Source organism: Aulostomus chinensis, chromosome 14 (genome assembly GCF_037954235.1).
Source record: "Aulostomus chinensis isolate RoL2024-O1b breed Wild chromosome 14, RoL_Achi_v1.0, whole genome shotgun sequence".
Lineage (NCBI taxonomy): Eukaryota > Metazoa > Chordata > Actinopteri > Syngnathiformes > Aulostomidae > Aulostomus > Aulostomus chinensis.
The window spans coordinates 3,184,598-3,210,656 of NC_141333.1; the positions used below are offsets into that span (position 1 = coordinate 3,184,598).

The 26,059-nt window shown below is 40.4% G+C and overlaps 1 protein-coding gene across 1 annotated transcript in view; it reads right to left on the bottom strand.

Annotated features, from left to right (window-relative positions):
• The window catches only part of LOC147249455 (thiamine transporter 2-like), a 77,776-nt gene extending 56,504 nt beyond the window's left edge, over positions 1 to 21,272 (bottom strand). The window contains exons 1-3 of the mRNA XM_086225116.1: positions 21,177 to 21,272; positions 20,527 to 20,598; positions 20,137 to 20,235 (exon numbers count right to left, since the gene is read on the bottom strand). The gene's annotated coding sequence lies outside the window, so the exon portion shown is untranslated. The remainder of the gene's footprint in view (positions 1 to 20,136; positions 20,236 to 20,526; positions 20,599 to 21,176) is intronic.
• Between the last annotated feature and the right edge of the window lie 4,787 nt (positions 21,273 to 26,059).

A 26,059-nucleotide genomic window follows, 5' to 3' on the forward strand; every position in this document is an offset into this window, starting at 1 on the left:
ATGACAACAGAATCTTCTCAGTCTACCTCCTCTGAGAAGCACAAGGACATTTTTTCTTGCGAGACTTTCGATTTGAGGAGAACAACAAATAGAAGAATCCCCAAACCTCTGAGGTCATCACCTCAGTGTCGACTCATGGAAGTTTGACCTTGGAGATAAAACCAGTGGACTCTTCCAGTTATTGGGTGACATTGTGTACGAACAGGTGTTCTTTTGTCCTCTATAAGGGTCAAAATGCGGATGTATCCTGCTCCAGTGTTTCTCAAACTCTGGGCTGGGGCCCACGGTTGGCCTCATCGCTCTCTAATGGTCTGCAAAATGCTTTTGAGTTGAAGGAAGGGAAATACATTTCATCGTTAAGTAGAAGAATGCAGAATGAACGCAATGTGAATGCGAAGCTGCAAACTGCTGAAATAATGTGAGAGATTTAAAAAGCAGAATGAAATTATTAAAATGTCAAGTTTATCAGGGGAATCAAAGGGGCTTTAAGTACACGCACTTGACCAATTTCACCCAAAACATTTTTCCCATCATGATGAAAACAACACTGACAGACAGAAAATGAATACATGAATAAAATTTGTCTGAAGGTTGCAAACTGTGAGAGGAAATTAAGTGAGTTTAAGTTAAATTTCCGGGGCTGTCTCCTAGAGGGGGTGATGTCACACACTGAAACACAAGATGAATGAGCCGGAAATTTTAGAATTCTTCTCCATTGACATCCATGTTTCTTTTATATACATATATATACATACACATATATATATACATACATACATACATACATACATACATACATACACACATACATACACACACACATACATACATACATATATATATAGATAGTTGGATTAGAATGAAACAGATTAGCCAAACTAATTTGGGATCTTTCTTCTTTTTTTAAATGGGCCCTGGCTCATTTTCAGGTAGGTGGGCCTCGATGTAGAAAAGGTTGTCGACGCTTGTCCTGCTGAGCGGTTATTATTGAAGATGTTCCAGGAAAACGTACCCCAGAGAATTTATTTTGCTTCTGCTGGGTGTCAGTGATTTACATAGGGATTATACAATAGATCATCACATCAAACAGCGATAAATCACTGAAATAACGTATGGAAAACAGAGCAATTAGCTGGATATCATGGATGAACATACTGAAATGTGTCACTCTCTCTCATCTGCAGTGCAGAGCACGCAGTAATGCCTTCTTTGGAGTGAGTTGACCCGCAGCTATTTCGAGAAGGACTTTTAAAGTTTGTTTCATCATTATTTCCAATGGCTGTCATCGCAACAGCTCAATCACCGTGTGAGAAGAGGACTTCTCAGGGTCACATTGTTATCATCGATTTTCTCACCGATGACATGGCAATAAACAGAGAGAGCACATTTCTGTGCCGACAAGCCACCATCGTTTGTTATTTTGTTTCCTGGGCTTCCTCCATAAACAACCACATTGCTGGGCTGATCGCGTCTCCCTGTTATTAAAATGTAGAATCCATCTTCATAATGATTCATTATACATCTGCCACAGTGGCAGCAAGAAAAGAAATAATGTTGCTTGATTTACCCCACTAGCATACTCCATTACATTGTAGCCTGGTAAATTAGCACAGAGCTGGACTAAAGAGTGCAAAACAGGTGAGCTGTGAGAATGCTCAAACTGTAAAATTGCCCCATTATAGAAGTTGCATCAGAGGGACATTATAAACAACCCCTGCCAGGGGATTTATTAGTACTGAGCAAATCCGTTGAGTGTAGTAGCAGGGCGATGTCCTTTCTCGCTCTTCTAAAAAGCCATTAGTACTCTGAGTAGCTGAGAAAAGGGATGGAACGAAGAAAAGCGGAGAGGGTGACACATAAATGATTGCAATGGGAATTAAATAAAAGAAAATTATGTTCTGAACTTTGAATATGAACTTTAAAAACGTCTCATATGTAACACAAGGGTTCACTTTCAATTTTGTTTAATAAATTACACACCCTTGGATTGGTTGGTCTGGCTCAGGGCTGCATTCATAAAGGTTTGTCTAATGGAATACAAATTCTACTGGGTCTGTACTCCTGAGCAATAAATCAGGGGGGGTTCATTTGCAGGTACATTATTATTTTAAAAATCATATACATAACACTAATGTCAAGTTCTAAGTGGATAACATCGTCAGATGACAATATATTCAGAATGTTTTCCCAGAGATACTGTGAGATATCCTGTGATTGGTGTAGCCCAAGTTCGCTTTCAAATGCAGTTAATTCTTCATTCCATTTATCAGGCCTGTCACTGCTTGATTTTGACAAATGATGCACTACGCTCTCTGTATCTGCAGTTAAGATGCTGGGACAGCCATTTGACTCGTTTTCACTTATAAAGGTTATATTTTCTCCGTGGCAAAAAAAAAAGATGTTAAACAAGCTCATAGACCCTTCGCAATTTTGAGGATAATGACCTCAGACATTTTCACAATAGAAATATGAACAAATGTACACGTCAGGCAAAATTAAGGCAATAAATACAAACAGTGCAACACTCAGATTTCGTTGCATTCTGAAACACAGCCTCTTCTCCCAGAAGAAGCTGATTAGGACGGATTTATGTGAATCTTTCTCCAGCTATACATCTACACCGACCTACCTACCTACCAACATGGAGCCAGGGAGCTAAAATGCTAGTACAGGTAGTACTACTACATTTATTACAACAGCATTTGGCGCTTCTGTGTCTCCTTAAGGAATCAGTCGTCAATGCCCCCCCAGCAATGAAATGAAATATGCGTTCACCCCTTTCTCTATTGCAAAATAAACGCTCCCAAAACTTGGACCACAATTAATTAAGAAAAAGACACTCAACATGCAAATGCAAGGCCTACATATGTAAACACCCATTATGCTAATATTTTGCTCAGGAAGACAAGCAACTCTTAATGGGATAAGTAACATGGTTGCCTGGCTCACTGCATCATAATGTATGATTCATAATGACCTAAAGTGACTTGGAACCTCTATCTTCTCTGACAGCTAAGACGGCCGCTGTGGCGTATCCCAGGGAAAGACAATGACCCCGGTAACTTCAACACAGATTGTCAACGCACACTTCCAAGGTCGACTGAAGCAACAGCAAAGGTTATTCCACTGCATTTAGCCACTGACTACTTTGCGTCTCACACAAGCCTGCGGCTTCTTGCAGCACAAGCCCGCCCTGCTAAATTCCTTTGAACTCTTTCCCATGCACTGCCTGACATTTGTTATTCTATCTGAGAATTTAATGCTATTTCCCTTTTTTTTATTTTTTTTGTAGCGCAAGTGTCTCATGTAGATTAGAAAGAACACAGACTAACAAAAACCTAAAAGCTACTCAAGTCTAAAATAAGGACAAATTCCTCATCACTTCAAACCATTGCGCTGTCACTTTGACAGGCCATAATACTTATTAAGCTGACAATGTCATGATGACTTGAGCCTCAAAGAGAAAAACATTTCACAAGGATACGGGCCAGAGTTCTGGCATTGGTCAAAGCAGTCATAGAGATAGTGAGCAAGCCTCTCCTGACCTTGTGAAGGGTTACAAGAGAGGAGGAGGTGATAATGTTGTTGTGCTTGCTGCTGTAACAGGATGATACCCTAACTCCACACTGTCTGCAATATGCACCCATCTCTGGTAAATTTCATCTCTTTATCCCTCGGAGTGGGAGCGGCCCAGAATGCTTCCCCTGTGAGGGAAAAAGGAGCAGGAGTAGGCCCCCCGTGTGCGTAGATGAGTGCTTGGAAGTTTTTGTCTTATGTTGATCGAGTGAGACAATTTGGCATGTGCCTCCCATCAGAACTGATGGATTCCAGAATAGGCTTTGTGAGGATGCCATCAGCTGACACCGAGCAGAAAAACAAGAACATTGCATCATCTCCTCCATCACTCAAAAGCATTTGAACCTCTTAAATCATATGGCATTGCACCAAATTGGACTGACAACCACAAGAAAATTGCAAGCTGAGTTTTAAATGGATTAACAAGGATGAAAACTGCCCTTTCCTGCTACAACCCTCAATCAGGCAAGTTTGGGATGGTGTTGAATCTAAAATTCAAACCAAGAGACGTGATTTGCTGAATACTGTAGCCCACCACATTTGAATTTGAACACTATTTTTTAATAGATTTTTCAAAGTTAGCACGTTCAACACTCCCAGAGAAATAAAAATTCAATTCTGATTTTTGGAGCGTAATTCAAAAGGACGGGCGAGAAATCTATTTTCCAATTTACTGTATAACAAGTCCATATGCAAAACCCTTCACACAGTGTATGCTTTGGGCTGAAGACACCGAGTTATTAAGGGTTTTGGAATAATTTGGTTCCAGATTTCTTGCAAACTAGATTTCCAACAGTTTGGGTTTTCATTGTTGAAACCTGGATTTTCAAAATTTTACAACTGTCGCTACTTCAGACAGGCTTTGTAATGTGGCGCATGCAGAGCACCACAAGTGTGGTGACATGACCTGACCTCATCCCCTGACAGGCGTATGGGGTCTGCCATCAAGACCATTCATCATCTCTATCTGGATCTGGGCCTCCCCTACCAGGCCTGTAGACCTGGAAGGTCACTGTGACGCTGTAACTCCTGGACGAGCCTAAAAAGCCCGTCTTTCCCCGAGGGTTTCATGAACTCAACCTGTTCCCTTGTTTCTGCTCTTCTCTGAAGAGAGAGTAATGCCTGGGCTTTCCTCGGATTAACGGAGATATTATCCATCCAAGATACATCCTGTCAGTGGAAAGAAGCTAGGAAAACTACTTGCTTCCATTTCTGTGCGCAAAACACCCTGAATGGATTATGGCAGATACGTCAGCACCCACAGACGTCGACAGCACTTCTTTTTTTTCTTCCCAGGTAAAAAGCACTGGCAGAACACTGGGAGCTCATTGGATAGCATCACCCATTTGTTTCATAGCCCTCATAAATTTGTTTGAATGAGCTTAACATGGGCGATGTCTGGCCCGCCACCACTCTGATGTAGAGCAAAGGGGATACAGGTGCATGACTCCATCCTTTAGAGACAATATGGTGAGAATTATATCTAAAGGGGAAAAAGAAACATCTAAAGTGAGGATTCAAAAAAAAAAAAAAAAACTTGTTCGCGAATTTGAGATGGTCTTTGTGCATCATGCTGTTTCTACAAAGAGTAAAATCTACAAAATAATACAACAAAATCCCTTTCTGGAAACACAGCCAATCAGAACCACTGCGCATCCGTCTACAGCGAGCTGTGGCCTCTCATAGGATTGGCTGCCTGAAAACAAGCGATAGTGACTAGATTCAAAGGGGCTGTAACAAAAGGGCAGCAAGACGATAAAATGTTACCTGTGAAATGCAACATCATCAATCCACAGGCCTTTATAGGAGGCAGTGCTCTGGAGGTAGAGCAGCTGTCCTGTAATCAGTCAGTTACTGGTTTGAACCCGCAGAGATAGGATGAAATGTCCTCAGACAGGACATAAGTCATGTTTCCATCTAATCGTCAATGAATTCTAAGCGAACTTCAAAAATGTTGCTGATTGAAATGTATTTTTTTGGGGGGGGAATGAGCCACACAATGCGTATGAGGGAATGTAACACAAGGCTGAAATGGAGAAAAAGGAGTATCAGCGTTGTGTTTTTTTCTTCTTTTTCTCATGGCTCCATAATTGAACAGTGCATCTAACAGATGAATTATGCTGCATGGGCCCAACACAAGACGTTTCACTGGATCTACTAACACTTAATTGTTTCGTACCTTACAGGGCTGCATGGTGTATCTGAACATGTTCTAAAATTCATACAACAGGCCTGTGGTCAAAGTACTGACAGATTTAATTCAACGCTTTCATAAAAACCTCTCCCATCCTTGTGAGGGATCTGTCGGTGTCTGAAATGGCTGTGTGCATTTGCCATTGTCTCCCTCGTGTGTGTGGGTGTTGGGAGATAATGTGTCAGCATTGCTGCCTCCACTCTGACCCCCTCTGGACAGGTTTAAAGGTCACATACTCCAGGTCACATTCACCTACACCGCTCAAGTCCATTGCTTCATTAGACTGAACTTGTCATGTCAGCTGCCATCGCCCAAAGCACCGCACGAGCTCCAAACCTACAGTATATCCCTTCAACTGCCTCCCTCACCGCACGACACTAAACACACCTGCCACTACTGTCATCCTGGGTGGAATAAAATGAGCATATTTATCTTATCAGCTGAGTTGATCTCATGTGTGTGCTATACTCAATTTCAACGTGTCTCTTTTCCTTCAGAGTGACAAATGACTTGGAAAATTCTCACATCAGAATTGCTGAAAGCTCTCACGTTGCTATCCTCCTCGGTGTGTCAGAACTGAACAAAACAGCATGAAGAGATGCTACATCAAAAAAAAAAAAAAAAAAAAAAGCCAGGGGTTTAGGTTGTCACAGAATTGTGACATTTTCTGTAGAGCATCATTATGATAATGAATGTTAGCTCCCCATCAGCAGAATCTCACTGGCATCATTCCCTTTAATGTATTTCTCTGAAGGTAACGATCTCTGACAGTCTTATTTATTGCATTGCATAGCAGGGTTATTTCTGGATGTAACTTAAAAAAGAACTCTTCAGAGGATATTTGTGCAAATCTATATCAAAGCAACTTCCCGCAATGTATTATTGGGTGTTGTGTTCAAAGTAATGTCTACCTATGTTGCCTTGCGTTGGTCCTTGAATATTCATGATTGTTTTCTGATTGTTTTTAGGATTTATCATTGCTCAGTCAAACAAAAAAACAGATGCAATTGTGCACAATACATTTAGAATGAGCTGAACAGCCTACTTAAATCTGCCATGAAATAAAGTATTCATTCACTGATTGCATATCTCCTCATACATTGAATTATTATGCACCACTGCACCTTAACAACCCTGTAATGATCCAAATCCACTGCAATCTTATGGCAGTGATGCATGACAATATTATCATTTAAAAAGCCTGTTGAGCCTCCGTGCACTCGTCTCGGCCAAGAACAAATGATAGTGACTCATCTCTGGAGGTAAAGGAATTCATCCAATTCACACTTGGAGGTTTTTAACAAAAGCTGCTTGCAGCAATTACAAATTCGTTCAAGGGAAATTATTAAATGACTTTCATTTAGTGGGGTTTTAAAAAGTGCAAAGCTGCCTTCCACTGAGACCAGCTTGTTAAAGACTCTGGCTTGCTTGTGGATCCTAAAATGCATTCACATCTGCATGAGCGCGAGCGCGCACACACGCACACACACACAAACACACACACCTAACCCCCTGTCGATCTCCTTGGCTCCAGTTGGCTATAGTTCCCATAGTAACACATATATAAGACAACAGGCATTATTGTGTCTATTTTCCCTTGATCAAGATATTGACAGAGCAGGGGCTAACAGGAATTTTTGTATCTTAGCAACACTTTACTCCACCTCAAAAGAAGTTACAAGTTGTCGAAACTAAAAATCGAAACTAATCGGTTATCGTGCTCACCTACTTGGATGCTCCATTCTGGCTGCTATTTTTCTCTAACCATCTTGTAAAATTTTCCGCCGTGTTGGCAGAGTTGAGACCAAGAATGTATGCGGAAGAAAATAAAAGAAGGGCATTGCAGAGCTGTGCACTGATTGCCCAGGTTTGGGTTTCTTCACGTTAAGAGCATCCGGGTTGTTAAAGTGCAGCTGGGGCTGAAAAATGAGAGTCCTGAGAGATGGTGTCAGGGGCTGCACCTGCACACCCAGCCTGAATAATGCACTCAGACCACAAGGACACCTGCCTTGGCCTGTACATCTGTGGCACTGAAGGCACGTGTGCACACACACACACACACACACACACACACACACACACTAGTTGGCTTGCACAAACATAACATAAACATGCACCTCATGTGCAAGCAACTACACACAAGCACTGTCAAGATTCCTTGGGTACTTCAAAGACCACAATGCAAATTCTTCACCTTGAAGCTTTTACTCCATATGACTGCTCACTGGTTGCTGACTGTTAAAAATGCACTACAGTGTGGTGGCTTGATACGATGCCCCGAGTTAGCTTTGATTTGCGCAAATAAGTTGCACACAACTCATGCATAAAATACCCCAGGAAGCTAAACATCAAGTACTGTACATAGAAACTACTATTGCATTTATTAGACTGCAAGGAGTTGGGTCAAGGGGTTTAGTTTTGACTTCCTCCCTTACTCAAACCGATAAATGTTGATCTTTCTGGAAAAAAAGGACGTTTTTCAAATGTCAGAAACCTGGCTTATTTGGTCTTTTGAAAATTATGTATTGCAGCTGAATGAGGCAGAAATTATTGTCTATTTCTGGATTGAATAATATATCAGAATAAAACCTGACAACTAGAATACTCAACAGCTGAAGTGCAAATATGCACTTCCATGCTGAGACAAATTGAATGCCTTTGAGTGAAATTGAAGGACAAAATTACAAAACATCTGTTAGGAACACAGCAAAACATCCTCATCCCTTGGCTGCACGTTGCCGAGTTGGATTCATCAGTCAGTATCCATATCAAACTCATCCTACTGCGTGAGGGAGCTGGTTCAGGGAATGAACAGAGTTTATTTGATCAGAAAAGACCCTGGGTATTTGGCAGGTGTCCACACTGATGTTCCTGGCAATGAACAGTCTTTATTGTAATGCTGTTGAGATGTAGAACCAAAAAAAACAAAACAAGCTTATTTTACTCATTTTGTCTTGTGCTGGTAAAGAAGAAACAAACTGCACAGACAATATCCCCAAAGCAATCACAGCTTCAATAATTGATAGTTTTTGCTGTTGAGCAGTCATCAGATGGTTGTCAGGCTTTAAGCAAAGGCTGAGTGAGTGGCAAGAGTATCTTTCATGCCTTCTGTGCTGAAAATTTGAAAGCAGTTGCATGTGAGATGTGAAAATGTGAAAAGGCGATAGTGTGGTTCTTGTTAGGAAACTTGTGAGTGATATTTCAAGGTGAAACAAGCAGAGAAAGAAAGAACAGGCAGAATAGAAGTGTGTGCCACTTTTGCATATCTCTTTACTTAGGGGTTCTGACGTCTTTGGCTGGAGCTTTGCACAGCCCGACTCATCAATACTGGATGAGAGTGAGATCTCTCCACGGCGCAGGAGCTGTCAGTCTGAGCTGGAACATGCTTCTACTGCCAACAGACAAGGGACACTTACCTTTCTGAATCACCTGTGTTTCACTGTTCTACCACTAATTCAATATCCTTCACTCAAAGCAAATGTGATGCGTCGTGTGTTACTGTGGAGGGGAGAACAAATGAACAGAGGCACTTCATTCTCTTGTAGAAGGAGGGATTAGTGAGGGTTTCTCTTTCGGATTCACTTTTATGACAACATGATCACTTACATGCTGGAGACTGACCAACAACCAAAAAACAAAAACAAAAGTATGACTTAATAATTCAATTTGAATCAAATTAATTACCAACACCTTAAAGCTAAAAATTCATCTAAATATTTTAAAAATAAATATTTGAAATTCTGAGAAATACAGCAGTTGGTTTCTTAGCGAGGTAAGTGAACATAACGTCCTTATCGTCACACAAGTTTTTATCAATTTGTAGTTAATGAACGTGTTTAACCATGAGCTTAATCTAGTTATTACAATGTAACATTTAAGAAGCATTAATTTTAAACCAAAACCATAATTAGGGGTTTTATGCAGCTTTAAAACATTATTTCTAAACTGGATTACTTCTTTAAATCTGACATATTTCAGAGACTTGTCAACCCTGAAGTTGTTTTATCAGGGATGAAAATAAGTGACATGCACCTTCTGTCTGGTCTCCAGGCAGGTGGTCTGAAGCATCCAAACAGTGGTCACAACAGTTGGGAACATCCGCATCCAGCGGGCCTAGAACGTCCACATAAAATGGTTTCCCACCCTTTTACCCCTCCATGTTATGCTAACACAGAAGAGATTTTCTCATTTAATTCTCAGCAGGAAAGATTCCAAAAGTGTTGAAAACAAAAACAGAACACCATAAGGTCCAGGAGGACCTCTTATGGTCAGGTCACTAATACTTGAGTTCTCCACATTCAATTCCATCCCGTGCTGAGGCAACAAGGTAACCGATTGAATAAATGAATAACACCAATCCGCCAGGGGAGAAGCGGTCCCACCACGCACTGCTGCCCTAAGAGCATGTGGTTTCTGGTTGGCTGAGCTGATGAGTTTCAGTTCAACACCCTGTTCTACCGGAGGCCAACTACCCTGCTGTGACAGAGAAAGCATGCGTATGCGCATGCTTCCACCCTCAGGTGGGTGTCAAGAAAGTCAACCTGGAATTTCGTGTGACAATTGGAACCGGCGTATAGGTATGAGAGACATCATGGCGACAACATCTGCCGTGTACCATGGAGCACCTAATTTGAAATGCACCAGAAAAATGTAAAACACAGGCAGAATCAGCCACACATGATGTTTGCACAGCCCAAATCTCGCGGCAATGCTTTGATAAATGATGAGAACTAGTCAATTCTTTGCTGTTGCAGTAAAACCGAGAACCCATACAAACATCTTTTAATCCATTTTTCCATGTAAATATAGATTACATATGAGTACATTGTGGATTTTAATAATTTTCTGAGAAATTACTGCAGGCATCCCAAGAGGTTGACATCTACAACTGTCTATATCATAGTGGTTTTTTTGTTGTTGTTTTTTTTTTTAAGATATTCACCTCCCACAAGAATTTGTTCCAGTGTGTTGTATGTGGCTACTTTAACTCAAGTGGATCGATCAAAACATGTCTCTCAATTTCATGTCATGATGTGCAAGGTTGACTTGTTTAAAATAGATTGGGCTTGTGGAGACATGCTAGCTTGTGGGCTTCTACAAAAGTTAATCTTTTGTGAATTCTGTATGTAAGTAATGGGACAAGACAACTCTGGACAAAGTTTGAGACAAAAGGGACAGGTGTACATTTGGAGAAGTAGAGGGATGTCTCCGCAGAGAAAAAGGGTGGAACTAATAAGGAGAGACAAAGGAATCCTTCAGGTTGCGTCTTTCTATTTCAGCACACAGGGCGAGATGACGTTTGAGTGAGCAAGGGCCAAAGCCAACATAGCAAGACACAATTAAAGTCTTATAAATTAGGGCATAGTTAGCAGCACAGGTATGTCAACTTGACCCAGGATGTGGGCTGCGAGGGACATATCGAGGATACTGCGGCTACGTGTTGGAAGCAGACTAATGGGAAGCGATTTGGGGTTGGCCCAAGATATAATTACAGTCCCCACCTCTCCTGTTCAATGAGGCCTGGGGCCTCCTGGGAGAGGCCTATTTCAGTCAGGTAATGGAGAGCCCATGCCAAGGAGCGGATGATCAAATTGTCTGCAGCAATCTGCTTTTTTGCTCTCCTGATTGTCCCCGAAGACATAAAGAGCTGACCCAAGGATTTTTTTTTTTAACTTTCTATCAGAGCCAAGCCAGCAGTAGAAGAAAAGCCCTCCCTGAGTATCACCGTTACTGTATGTTGCAGGCGGTGTGTGTTTTTGTGTATGCTAGAGATGGTAGCCAAAGCTCACTGTGATTTATGTGTTGTCACACTAACACGACCATAATGAAGCTGTTCTTGCAAACACAGGTTTGGGTTCTGAGGTCCCTGCTCAGCTGCTGGGGGGAGAGAAGAATACATGCATAACCAATACGGAGCATGACAGATTGGTGAGAGCAAGAGTGAACTGGAATGCATCTAATAATCATGAAATAACCATGTGCAATTTATGTGGATCCTCTTAAGGTTTGTACTCTGTACTAAGAAGTCACTTTCCTAAAATTGGTTTCCACCTTCATCAGCTGTTTGCAGAGCCACCTACAGTGCACCACTGACGCATTCAATATGCATTATCTATTAGCCTCTGCTCTCCTAAGTCTCCATGCAGTATGAAACTACAAACTACATTCCATTTGCTTTACAGCAATGCTTTGATGGTTTCAGGGTTTAAAACCAAACACACTTCAACAACTGTACCAACCTGAGAAAAAGTTCAGCGCTGTTGCCAGTTCCCTCATCTCAAACATTTTTTATTTTTCTGGTGAAAGCTTGAAATAAGATTCTAGGGTTCACACTGGCTTAAAATATTGTTTGTATGTCATGAAATAAGTTGGTTAACATCCTACTTGTGAATTTTGAAGCATTTCATGTGTTGTTAAAAGAGCTGTCGTAAACGTCACTGCCAAGTTGGTCGCAGACATGAAATATTACCTAAGCTTTGTTCCTTTGATGATAGTATTTATTTTACAAACATAAAAGCAGCATGCATGGAATATTATTGTGTGAAATAAAGCATGTAAGGTTAAAAGTTATGTTAGCCACTGAGCTTATTTTCAAAAACGCAGCGTAAAAAAACCCACTGGCTTTTCGTCTGGCTTGGTCGCTTATTTGTAACCAACGAACCAAGTGCTTCTGTAACCAAACCAAAACCCACAGCAAATTACTTATTCAGCTGTAACGGTTACAAATCCTGACAAATAACTAAACCAGAAAGCGAGGTGAACGTTACAGTCGTGCTACCGTCTCATTAAGAGGAGACACGGTAAACAAGAATGAGTAAAGCAAAGTTAAAAAGTCATTATAATGCTTTTTGTGGGTAGGACGAGGCACTTGTCTGTTTGATATGGAGGGTGCTGGGGTTCTGCTGATAGACTTTGACTGTGCAGAGGAAGTTTGAGTGCAGCTTGCAGCTGCAGGTGTTGTTCACTCTCCAGCAGTGGCACCATGGCGTCTCTGGATGTGGGGTTGGGAGATTAGTGACTTTCTGCCGTTCGCCACATTTTGCACAACTGTTTTGCAAGCAACATGAACCACATTTCTTTGTAAAACTTGATCTTATTCCACACTCGCACTTGAGGAACATATGGTGGTGCCGCGTCAATTTCTTTACTGTCTGTCAACTTTTGAGGAATTGAAGAGCAGAGAAATCAGTCGGCGGGAGGGAGCATTTGTTTTGTTTATGCGAGGGAGCAGACGTCATGTCATTCACAGAGAGACAGGCAGGGGAGAGGAAATGGAACAAAGTAACAGCAAGGGCAGTTTGTTCCTGCCACTGTGCGGCATCCAGATGTATCCATACGCTAAGTGCCTGTCTTCAGAACAGTCTGAGCATGCTGAGAAATAATCCGCCATTACTCCGAGGCCGTCTCTGCTCCTCAGCCACTTTTGCGTTCTTCACACATTAACTGGTGTTAATGTGTCAAAAAATTTGCTTCGATGTTAGGAAACTTGCATCACCAATAAGTGATGCAGACATTAGCCTGAGGAGTCACACCAATCACACACAACTCTACCAACTGAGCCCATGTGTGATTAGACCAGATAATTTTCCATGAAACCAGAGCGTGAGTGTGTTGTTCAAGATTTAATAATGCTACTGGCAAAAAAGCAAACAGAAGTTGCAGAGGAAGGGTCATTCTCATGTTTATGACCAAATTATGAACCGACTTTTGTAGCTGCAGCATATTTTTTACAGAGTTGTCAACCCTCATCTAAACCAGAGTATTTCTAGTGGATGAGAACACGTCTGACACAGATAATCTGCTTTTGTTGCGCTATTGTGTGAAAGGTCAACTCTGAACAATGTCTGGACCCGATTCTCCAGACATTAGCCTGAGCCAAAATCAAAGCAAACTGTGAGATGAATCCTTTTGGATTAAAGATGTAAGTTTAGAGAAGATGTGATGTCTATTTTGAGAAACACACTCTGGCTCTCTCTTTATTTTATCCATCAGGGTTTAAAATGAGCAAGTGACAATGCTGTATATCTTTTAGGCCCTGATTAGGAGGAGGAAATGACAACAAGGATGACTTCTCTGCCCTCCCACAGTGCTGCATGTTTCAAAGCCTTTTACCAGGAAAATACGATAGAGCTATGTAGATAAATCCATGCCAAGCAACAATCACATTGTTCAGTATAATTAAACTTTGCCATCCCTGGTGGATCATGAAGGGGACTTCAGTTAGCGAGAACATGTCACCAGCTCCCTGCGGGTTGTTTGTATTGTCAGCGATGGTTTATCAATACCCTACATTTTAATCTTTCTTCCTGCAGCCCTCTGGGGTCCCAGGGCCTTTCTACATCGTCCTTTACCAAGTGGCATTACAACATGAGGGAATGACTTCTGGTGTGGGGAGTGATTGTCTTTAAGTCCCCATGGAAATTAACCTCAATGCCAATGTTTGCTTCCTATATTCGCTTTACAGACTTTTTAATGAAATCATAAAGAGGAACCCTTTAAATTTAGCAATTATCCATAAAACTTTAATGTTCTCAATGACTCATGCCTGCCATTTTTGGTATTGTGGTCGAGTAATTGGCCCATCAGAGGTATGAGGTCATCACTGATGTAAGGCTATAAGTGACAACATAGGTAAAATAATGTAGCGTGTTATTTTATTTTGATCACAAACTCAACTAGGTCATTTGTGCTTCCGTATTAGAATGAAGCAGCCATTCTGAGGCATTTCATCATCATCATGAAGTCTTTTCCTCAGGATGATGCTCAACACTCGAGGTCAGCGAGAGGTGAATGTCTCTTTATCTTCAACGTATAAAAGAATGGACCATGTGTCCCTGTTGGCCCTGAGCTCTATAGGGTTCAGTCCTCTATACCTTGGAAATGCTCCATGGCCATGGGTCCCCTTTCATTCATCATCGCCCCTATAATGTCTGGAAGAAATATGCTGCAGTGAGTATCATCATTCATGGATGTCATATGACAACACTCCCACTTGTTCTTAAGCCATAAAGTTCCTGTAATTTTCTGCAAGACCCCCATCAGCAGAGGATTCTGGCTGTTAGGTCTGTTTGAATAAAAAGCCAATAAGGAGATAGTTTGGGAAAATACTGGGATGAATTTAGAATTCTGCTTTCAGCTTTCATATTCTGGGAGGGAAAAAAAAAAAAGAAAAACTTGTAACGGAAAAGAAATTATATTTATTTCTGTAACCTCATGTAACAAAAGTGCGAAAACCAGATTAAACTGTCAGGAAGCAAACTTCCAGGCCACAGATATGAGGAAAGGTCAAGAAGCCACAGATTTCAAAAAATCAAGACGAAATAAATAAGGTGTAGTCACAATTTCCTTTTCAAATGATCAAACTAAGGCACAGAATGTTGATGCTGACGGCATAATAGCATTCATCACTGCAGTATCCTGCCATTGGACTCGAACAGTCTCCAGGATTTACGATTTAAAATACGTCGCTGACAAAAGTTAAACACTTGATCCTTCTCATTTAACCCATCTTACCAGCAAAGTTCATCAGAAATCTCTCTGATAGTTTTGCAGATATCCTCCTAACAAATAACGGCACCCAGCAGAGGTCACGTTACCTCCATGCATGCTGCATTCACATGATGCGCAACTATCAGAAAAATGAGTTCCCAGCTTTGAAAATTCAGAACAACTCTGCAAGTCAGGGATAATTTTTAAAAGATATTTTGACATTAATGAACCATGGTGGATAAAAATGAGTTGGTTTGGTTCCTGGCAAGTAATTTCTACGACTAAATGTATTGAATTTCATTTACCATGTATGATATGGCATTATTAGTCCATGGTTAATTAAATCTGAAACGAAATTAATACTTTTACATTTATCCAAATGGTTAAATGCTGTCTTTGTAGAATGCCTGTGAGCTAAATTAGCTACATTATTTTACCATCATCTATTTTTTTTTTTTTTTAGTAACAACATTCTATCACTTCACAACATCACATGAATAAATTATGTCCATTTTAAATAGCATGGAACCATCTTTATAACTGATTCTGAACATCCATTCTCCGCCTCTGCATTTATATAAACACTGTCCAGAATGTAACACTGATGCATCCTTGACCTGGGCAATCATCTGAAACCTTGCACCTGTGAAGGTTGGTGATGATATATTCATCATATGAAGACATTTGCTGTTAGCTCTATCACCTCCTGATGCTGTGTATCTCAGGTAATGAGCACTATGTAGGTGGAAATTGACGGATGTGATAATTAGCTTGGCATACTCAAATTGCGGCCTGCGTTGATGAATTTAAGTGTCACCCAGTTGACTGGCCAAAGTTCTCCAAGAACGGGATCAAATATCATCTCAGATGTGTCAGATAATAAATTAACATTAAACCACTTTTCAGTGAGGCGTTCCTCCGAATCCACTAATTTTGCTTAGTGCATCAGTGCTCACGTCTCCGTTTTAATGATGTGTCTTTGCACATCTGTCACACACTGACACATCGTAACATTTCCAGGTGCTGCTGTCATCAAATCTACCCGAACCAATGTCTATTTTTATCTTCTGTTTGAAAAGAGATATTTTTCATGGTACAGTGTCAGCTCTTTTCCGTCCTTTATCAAGGGTCCTCCATCAACCCACCTGAGGTTATCCGTTCCAGTTTTGGTCACGGAATTTTGAGAGTGAGGGTCAGTCAGGATTAGCTTACTGCAGCTTTAAATCTAAAACTGAATGCTGGTCCACTCTCAGAACTGCTGCAGAGGCTCTTAATGCTTTTGGCATGATTTATTAGCCATGGTTGTGCCAAACAAGGTGATCATGTTGGCCGACTAGTCTGTATGCCTCTTTCGCTGCTTGAAAGAATGCATTATTTGTCTTTTTAATAGATTCAATCAGCCCATTTCCATGTTAATGCTGCTATATTCCTACAGCCTACTTCATACTGTATGAGCATAAATTTGCAGGACAGCCTGCAAGTGAAATGTTGCATCATCCATTTTCAAAACGGGTCTACAGGGGACGCTTAAATTACAGGTCAAAACACCAAGATGTTTAGTCACTAATGGTGTGAATGATTTGTCAGGGACAATGTGTTTACTTCCTGCCTCATTTATATTTACAAAAGAGAAGAAATGATTCAGTGCTGACATAATTTGATGAACAACCACTTAAAGGACGTCAGCTGCGAGTGAGATATCTTTGGCACACAAAACCCACGCTAACTTTCCTCACTTGGAAAACTATTAATCACACTGTCAGGGAAATGGACGTCCTTTCTGCTGCTGCAGTTCAAGCTGAACTTCAGTGATTGCTTAGGAGTTTCAGTCTCATTAGTGAGTCTTATTCATCGGTCATGTTGTAAGCATGATTTTATTTTTTATCTACATTAACTTTTATCATTATAGCTGGTGCTCAAGTGCAAGAGCTGTTTTATTTCTCACCTGCGACTGGGGTTGTTTTCACCTGATGTAGGCCATTTGAGAGTGAGTGAAGCAACTCTAATTATAACCCTAACAGCAAGCAGAGCTCAAGCAATGTTCAGTGTTCATTGTTCTCAACTCACTCGATGTGCCTGAATAAACCTGAGTCTACTGTCTGTCAAATTAAAGATCCCTGATGTGAAAAATTATGCTAATTTGTTAAGTCTGGTGCCTTTCATGCAAACTTGCAAGTGTAGGGTGCACGCCATACAATGATAATGTATGTATGCAATAAAAGAATATGACTTCACACAGCACATCTATGAATGACGTGCATGTTCTGAGAAAATTGTCTTGGCAGTCTGACTGCATCATGTCAATAGTCCAAGGCAAGCGTCACTGCCTGAGGCAAGAATAACTGATGACTTTCTTCATTATCTTGCATGTAAGAATTGTGTGACCGCCCAACAGATCAATGATGGCAACAGTCTTTAAATATCACTACATAATGCATTCAAATCAAATAAACATGTCCCGTTCAAGCATGGTATTTATTTGAACTGCCATTACCATTATAGACTTTTCTTCAGGGTGTATTTATCCGATATTATGTGTAGATGTCCTCTAGGCAACATCCAAGTTATTATAGTCCTATCTGATCTGTTTGATGTTTGGTGCAAAAGTCATTTTGCTGTTTAAGTCCCAAACATACTGGTATCCTTAAATGAGGTTCCCTGTAAAAATGCAAGTGTATTCATTATTGACCAAAAAAATCCACTCTGCAATCAAATTTGCTCGTGCTTTTTCCATGTTTCCTGTAGGAAGGAGGAACTAGAGAAGGACTTGTTGTAGCAGCGAGCACAGATAGCTTCCACCCTGAACGTGCGTTACACCCTGACTCTGCTCGTCTCAACTTGTGACCTCATCTAAATGAGACGGAAGAGGAATTACAGCACAGTTTGTACCACAGTGGCTTTCTTTCTGGATTTAGCTGACCAAGTTGAAGACAGTACTCCACAGGAGCTTATCTTTGTACTCAAAGCTAGATTTGCTGCCAGAGGCTTTGAAGAAATAAGCACTGAGAAACTCCCAAAAGACCCACCTGCATATGCCCCAGAGTCCCTTCAAAAGATCATGGCTGTTTTAGGTCAAGAAAAACGGCAGTTGAACTCCATGGATATAAAAGCAGCCTTTTTGCAAGGTAAAGGGTAAAAACAAAATGTTTCCATTCGGGCTCCCCAAGAAGCTCGGAGCACAGGAACACTGTTAAAATTGAAGAGGTGTGTTCATGGACTGGCAGATGCTCCTCTGGTTTGGCACAATGCAGTGAAAGACACCACCCAGAAGGTGTGAGCTACTGTGTCAAAAGTTGCTCCAGCAGTGTTCTACTGACATCCAGTACAAAGAAAGCCCCTGAAAAGCACTGTGCGAACCTGTTCGTAAGAAAAATGAAGCAGAAGAATGGCCAGAAGACTTAAGAACTTGGGGCAGGACAGCTCCCTAAAACATGTGCAGTTCAGCAATTTCTCAGAGGGAATTTTCCAGCTGGAAGCACTCACTGTAGACACTTCATCCTACTGATGGGAAAAATGATTGAAGATTTTAAACTGTATGCTGGCAATCAAAGAAAATTAAAAGAAAAGTGAACAGCACTCCAGCAGGAGAGTTTGGCATTTGCAGATAGCACTGACACTTGTTCATAGCAACACTGTACTCAGATGATTGTACATGTAAAATTTCTCCATTGTGCATGTAACAGGCGATCACTCTCTCCTTGATGCTGTCAAGTCCATCTAGTCAGCCACAGAAAAGAGACTGCAAATCCACAGTTTCAAAGCGCTCACCTGTTCTGGGAACATCCAGCAGAACATGTGGTCAGCTCCCAAGGAGCAGCTTGCCAACATCTAGACAAAGACAGGAACATCTGCACTGGTTTTGCTGAGCGCTCTCAGTGAAGGTGTACGGCACCATCTATCCATCCATTTTCTATACCGCATATCCATGAAGGATAATTAAGTCCATTAAGGAGCCTATCCCAGCTGACATTGGGAGAGAGGCAGGGCCACAGGTGCAATTAGGGGCTCAGCATCTCACTCAAGCATACTTGGACATGGTCACCGGGGGAAGGATCGAACCAAAGAACCTTTGGTTGCTAAGCAGCCTCTCTACCTCTGAGCCATGCCGCCAGTGGTGTACGGCACCTCAAAGGCAAAATGAACTGGACAACAAAGACTTTTCTACCAGTAAACTTTGGCCAGGAGAACTGTAATATTTAACGTGCATCTGTTAAAAGGCAAAAATAGTTATCTGCATTTTTCACCACAGGAAAAGGGGAGTTTAAGTATTGTTGTTGCTTATTACGCACACGTAAAAAAGTACCATTGTCATTGTGCTTACGTTTAAAAGTTAATGACAACAAAGTGAACCTTGTAGTTACTGAACCAACACGATCAGCCAGAAAACTAAACAGATGACCTGACCAAGACTCCCAAGAGCAATTAAAACCCTACTAATGAAGGTGCCGATGGCGTAAATCAAAAACTGAGAGCAGGGCTGGGACCAATCAACTGACTGGACACAGGCGAAAAACAGACAGGAAATAAAAGCGACACACAAACTCGTAACTACAGCATAAAATATGAGGTGACAAGTGGGTCCAACATGAGAAGTTCTCGAAAGGAGCTGTGGTGGTGGAGAATCTTACTATAACTGTATGGAAGCGTAATTGGCGGGGACCAGATACTTACTGGCGCTGGATTATTTCTGACGTTAATTCTTCCAAATACTTCCTTCATCTTACTTATTGTCACTGGAAAACACCTACATGTGCATTTGTGCTTTTTGTACAGAAATCTGTATCAACCAATGTGTTTCCCCTTTTATAGTATCTGACACAGATCTTGGTTTTAATTCAAGATGATCCCAGTAAACAATAAAATGGGAAATTACTCACCATCGGGGAATCCAACTGCAGTCTTCCACATGACAGGTGGAGATGCTGTCCACGATATTAATGAGGAAGGTGCTGTTGAGGGTTGAGATAAAGAGAGTCCTGCCAACAAAAAAAGACAAAAAAATGTTTGTGCAGTTAAATAATTCATATTGTACTTTACCGCAAAGAAGGACACAGCATCTGAAAATCCACACAAGTCGGGCAGTACACAAAAGTCTGGAGCGAACAATTATAGATTGACAATGGGCTTCACAATTGGAACATAAGGGACTTAAATCAATGTAGCAACTTGAGATGGCCATTTTAACTATTAATGTTCAGTAGAATTAATTTGCAGTTATTAACCAGTGAACAAGTACCATAAAAAATAAGACAATAAACCACACTTACAACATTTGTTCAATTAGAATGCTGTCCATTCAGGTGTGACATCACACCCGCGTCCAATGAGTGTCTGAACCACTGAAAATATAAACATATGAATTTGTTTTTCAAATGCAAGGTTGTATTTGATGTTTTGAAGGATTGACACCCACCGTCACATCATCACCAACCTGCAGCAAACAGAGGAACTTTAAAGGCTTTGAGCCTTGATAACCACCGCCGTGGAAGCCAAGACCTCCCATTTAGGAACATTTTAATGAGGTCTTATCATGCGAGGTGGTAAATAACCTGCTCTGAAGTCCTAATACATACACAGATCAAGAAAACAAAGCCACAGACTGAACCCTCCTATAGTGGACAAATTATGTTGAGATGAACTTTTGACAGATGGTCTCATTATTTTTTTACTCATAAATTGTTAAATTATCATTATGTATGTGTAGCTGACTTTCTAGCTAGGTGATCGTCCAGCACCATCAGCTGAGGCTAAGCTAGCTTTAGCAACAGGTGTAAATAAAACAGCCCATAGCTAAGAGCCTGTTAGCACGATTCTGGAGCACCCAGACAAACAACACAGTCCCCAAAGAAATCTTTTACAGCTGCAGTCAATTACAACACTAAAAAGAAGAAGAAGGGAAAAAAAAAAGCTCCTTTACCTAGTTGTCTTACCAGCCAGGTGCTCACCGCACAGCCACGCCATAAAATTCTCCCACGGTTTGGTTTTCTAATCAATCAGCTGCGCGCTTCCATGTTCACACCGGAAACACTTCAAAATAAAAGATTCAACAACGCGTACTCGATGAAATAAATCCTGCAGGACGTAATTTGCCTTCAAGAAATATTTTACAACAGCAAGTTTCATGAAGTGACTGAATGGCTCACTCTAAATTACCATACAGCTGTGAGCCCTAAGTGCTCTACACTGACATTAAACATAAGACACAGTACAAGAAAAACAGAGTAACAGTTGGACAGCAGCATTGTAATGATCTGATTTTAACATGATAAGATAATTTCTTGTACATTATGTTTTTAGTACATTGGAATTGACATACGGATACAAATATCTGTACCTAAACGCAGTCATTTTTACTTGTACATAAACTGACCAGTTTTGTCCACCACTTTAGACATCGTTTATATAAAAGATAATCAGATTATTATTATTATTGTTATTGTTATTGTTATTGTTATTATTATTACTTGTATTATTATTGTTATTATTATTATTATAATTATTATTATACCTTGGAATTTATTTCAGCATCTAACTGTCTCATAATACTACTACTACTGCTACTAATAATAATAATAATATTAATAATAATACATTACATATATTTTCTCTGTAAAATATGATCCAGTTTAACAGTACTGATGTGTTTGTGCAGTAGTCAGTGAGGAAACTGAAGATGATTGACAGGTGGATGTCATTTATCACATTTTGCTTTGTAGGGATGAATTTTTACAGGAGGAATATTTTTCTGCAATCATCAATAAGTAGGTGCATATGACTGAAATGTTGCACTGGGCACCGAAGGCATTTTCCAGGCATTAGCTTGACTTTTAAAGGGCACATTAGTAAGACCTCGGATGATGTGGCATCATGTGCACAGGTGTGTACAGGTGCACATTCCAATGTGAAATTGATGCCTCACCTCAGGGGCTCCCGCTGCTCCTGTAGACGGTCAAGGCTTTCAGTTCGTTATAGCTTCCATCCAAATCTTGTATTCTAAATAATATACAAAAGCCCATATGTTTACTGAATGTCTGAAACATTCCCACAGCAGACGATGTGTTCTTTTCGTCCTGAGCTAGATCAATGCAGCTTCGTTGATTATTTAACTGTCTGAGAAGATCTGGAGTTTTCTAGCAAATTTTTCACTATATTTCTACTTTTAAGTTTAAAGGGGCAGCCTTCAGTGATTGTCAACTTCTCTGTGCATGAACTAACATCCCTGCAGCATATATCATCAGACGTGTAAACAATAAAGCTATTTTACAAGCATTTAGGAAGTTATTGGGTCAGAGGAAACACTCCAGAAAAAAGCGATTCCACTTTTACATTCAGAAGTATTTTTGAGACAAGAGACACATGCGTTGTTTCCTCCTCTGAAAGTTGTTTCTCCAACTCCCCCCTCTTTTAAGGGGAATGAGGAATGACACTGATTGTTTTCATTCTCTTTACGTGCGAAGCACACCAAATATTAATTTTTAAAAATTGGAACCCTTCTGTGCTGTGTGCCTGGCTTTATGTGCTTCCTGTCGTTCATTTGAACAGACTGGACAGAGAACCCGAAAAGAAATAGAATGCAAAAAATAGATGTCTAAAGTAAACAATCACTTCAGTAAAGAAATGTTTGAACTGAAGTCATTTTCCATGGGTCAAGTGCATTCGTGTTCCTGCTGCTCCTTTATATCTAAATCTAACAGATGTGGTGTTACTGCCACCATTTTCTGCACCATTCTAATGATACTCTGACCTTAATGGCTCACAAATGGTGGGTAATTACTGGGGCAGACTTGTTGAACAAAATGTACACAATTCCATTAGAGTGCGAGTCCTGCCACCAGCTCATTTCTGGAATACACAATCCATCACTCTGAGATGATTGGACATGTGCTGGTTACATGTGGCTGACAGTTCAGTGACTGAAAGGTTGCTGGCTGGAAAACCAATTAGATGCTGAAATAAATTGCAAGGTATGATGATTATGGTGATTTTTGTCAGTGAAACATCTTCAGAAGAATACCAGTGGTCGATGCATGTTATGTTATCTGTATAAGTTATGCATGATGTGTGTGTGTGTGTGTGTGTGTGTGTTTTGTTTTTTTTTTGACCATTTGCTTGACTACTCAGAGGCAGCACACTGCTAGCATCACCTCCAAGAATCTGGAATATGGACTTACTGTCACCTCTTATATCAAATCATGTGAGCTACAAATAAGACAAGTGAACCACAACAGCAAGAGCAAGAAAACTGACAAGTGTTTCAGAGAAACAGGGTCATGAATTATTACCTCGCAGGAATAAAAGCTATGGAAATGCGTTGATAAATATGTAAGTGAACCCTGAAACTGTGACAGCCAAAGTAAACATTTTACAAAACTGGATTTAATTGTGTTTTTTCATGCATTGCACTTAGTAAGTTGTGCTTATGCCTCTCACAGTGGACATAAAAAAGTGTGTATTACTATTTGACGAAGTGCAATAATCTGATTAAATTATAGAAGACCTTCTTACTCATAAGAACAGATATGTGTAAGTGTATTGATTATATATAATGATGGATTTCTTCAATTTAGGCATCTCAGTAAGCAAGTGAGGACGCATAGAAAATAAAAACCCTGGAAATGGACCATCCAAATGAAATACTGCTCTCATTTGTGTTATTGGCTGTGCTGTTCCGGCTGCGTCAAAGGAGATATTTGAAACATGACATATAAAAATAAACTCAAGACTGCAATGATCAAATGTGTTCTGAAATCCTCCAGTAATTTGAGTAATTTTTTAGGAGACTCTCGATCCTGATAAAGCGCTCAGATAACCCGTTGTGTATCATCTGAACTGATTTGCATCAAGAGTCCTCGAAGACAAGGGGAAGCATTCTGCATATGATTTCCATGCTTCAGTTTTCATCAAGAACACATCCAGTGGGCTCAAAGATGATGCGGCTCAAACACTCAGCTGAAGAGAAGAACACAGGATGAACATCCGCGCTGGCTCATAAATTGCCAGGCTTTTTAGCACAAGACAGAAGCAAACAGCACTTCACCTTTGTCAGCGTTTTCTTTTCTTCCTGATGCATTTAGCCATTCTCTTATGGAAAAAAGTTTGCGGGTACGGTCGACTTTGTCTTTCTTCCTGCTCACATGCTGACAGGGTCTTTGAATGTGTATCCTCGGAAGACAGATCTCTCTAGTTGAGGGGTGTTTTGTCGACTTTACAACAGAACAGCTCTACCCACCAGAGACCCTCAAACAGATACAAATCACTTCGACATGTCCTTCTTTCCCCCTTTTTCATACTTCATATCGACATTTTCAGAAATGGCCGACGCTGCATGTGACATTATGGATTCCAATAACCAGTGATGACTGTGAATAAAAGGTCACAGTCAAACTTTATCATTTCAATCAAAATAAGATGACATCTACAGTCCTTAGCTTCAGTTACTCAAATTTGTTTTTTTCCTTGAAAATTGAATGCTGCATTTGCACACTTTTCAGCATTCTGAATGTTTTTTTTTTTTGTGTTGCAGAACCCAATTTGAATCCACCAAATCTAGCAGAAAATATTTCTTGATCACATCAGTGCAGCCGCAGCAGTAATGTGGAAATCATTGTAATGGCTTGAACCAGCAAAAGGGTTTTTAATGGAAAAAATCCCAGCTGTGTGCAGAGCAGACCTCACCACTGAGTTTGCTTGAAGTGCTCCAGGCTTGCTTAGTCCAATTGTGTTTTTTATGTCACCTCCTCAGGTCCTCTGGACTGTTGAACAAACCTCTCAGTAAATGTTTCGTATGTAATCATTTAAGCCCACATGTAGGCTGAGAATCACGCTTTCCCGTGCATTTGCTATCTCTTTTCTGTTTCAAACACACTGATGTTTTTTTTTTTCATGTTTCAATTATTCACGCAAAACATTAAACGTGACTATACGGTAAAAGCAGGAAAAAAGGCAAACACGTTTCTGTCAGAGTCACTGTGCTGTCTTTCGAAAAAGACCAGATCAAAGGGTTCAGATTTCACTCATTACATCAAAAACAGATTTTCTGAATCATAGATGGATATGAGGAAGATGAAAACCACTTCACATGGACTTAAGCGATGTGATTAAAAACTGTCCGGAAAAAAATACTGTTAGAACCTGCAGGTTCAGGAGCGGTCTTTGGGATCCAGGATCTACAATTTGATCCAGTTTGCCTCCAAGCGAGTCCCTCGCAGAAGTCTTGACCTTCAGGTCTCCAGCGAGTGCCAAGTTACTGCGGTGAAGCAAGTAAAGTCAAAACGCTGCTGCAAGAGAAGTTAAGTCTTATGAGATTTGGATGATCTGCACCAGTACGAGACGGTTCACTGGAGCTGATCACAGGAGCAGCCAAAGCCAGCAGCTGCCAGTTCATACTGGTTCACCAACTAGTGGCCTGTTTCACATTTGTTTACTTTTTGATGGTTTAGCTTTGATAGATGAAACATCAGATAGAATTTTTGATAAATAAAATCTTCAAAGAATCTTAAAAATTGTCAATAATGTGACAGTCAGAAGTTGTTGTGATTTCAGTCTCTCATTATGTAAAATGCTGCTGTCACAAAAGAAGAATCTAATTTAGCTTGATTAAAATATCACTGTGAAAGAAGAATACAGGAACGCCAGACGTTCAACCAAAGAAAATAAGAAAAAACTACAAACCCTCTTTTTTTAAACTACCTTTTTGGTCATTTCAGTAAATTTCCTCTTTGGCAATATGAATAGATATAAATAAATATTGCATGAGAATGGAGCGTTGTGACTGTAAACCAGAAGGAACGTGAATCCAGT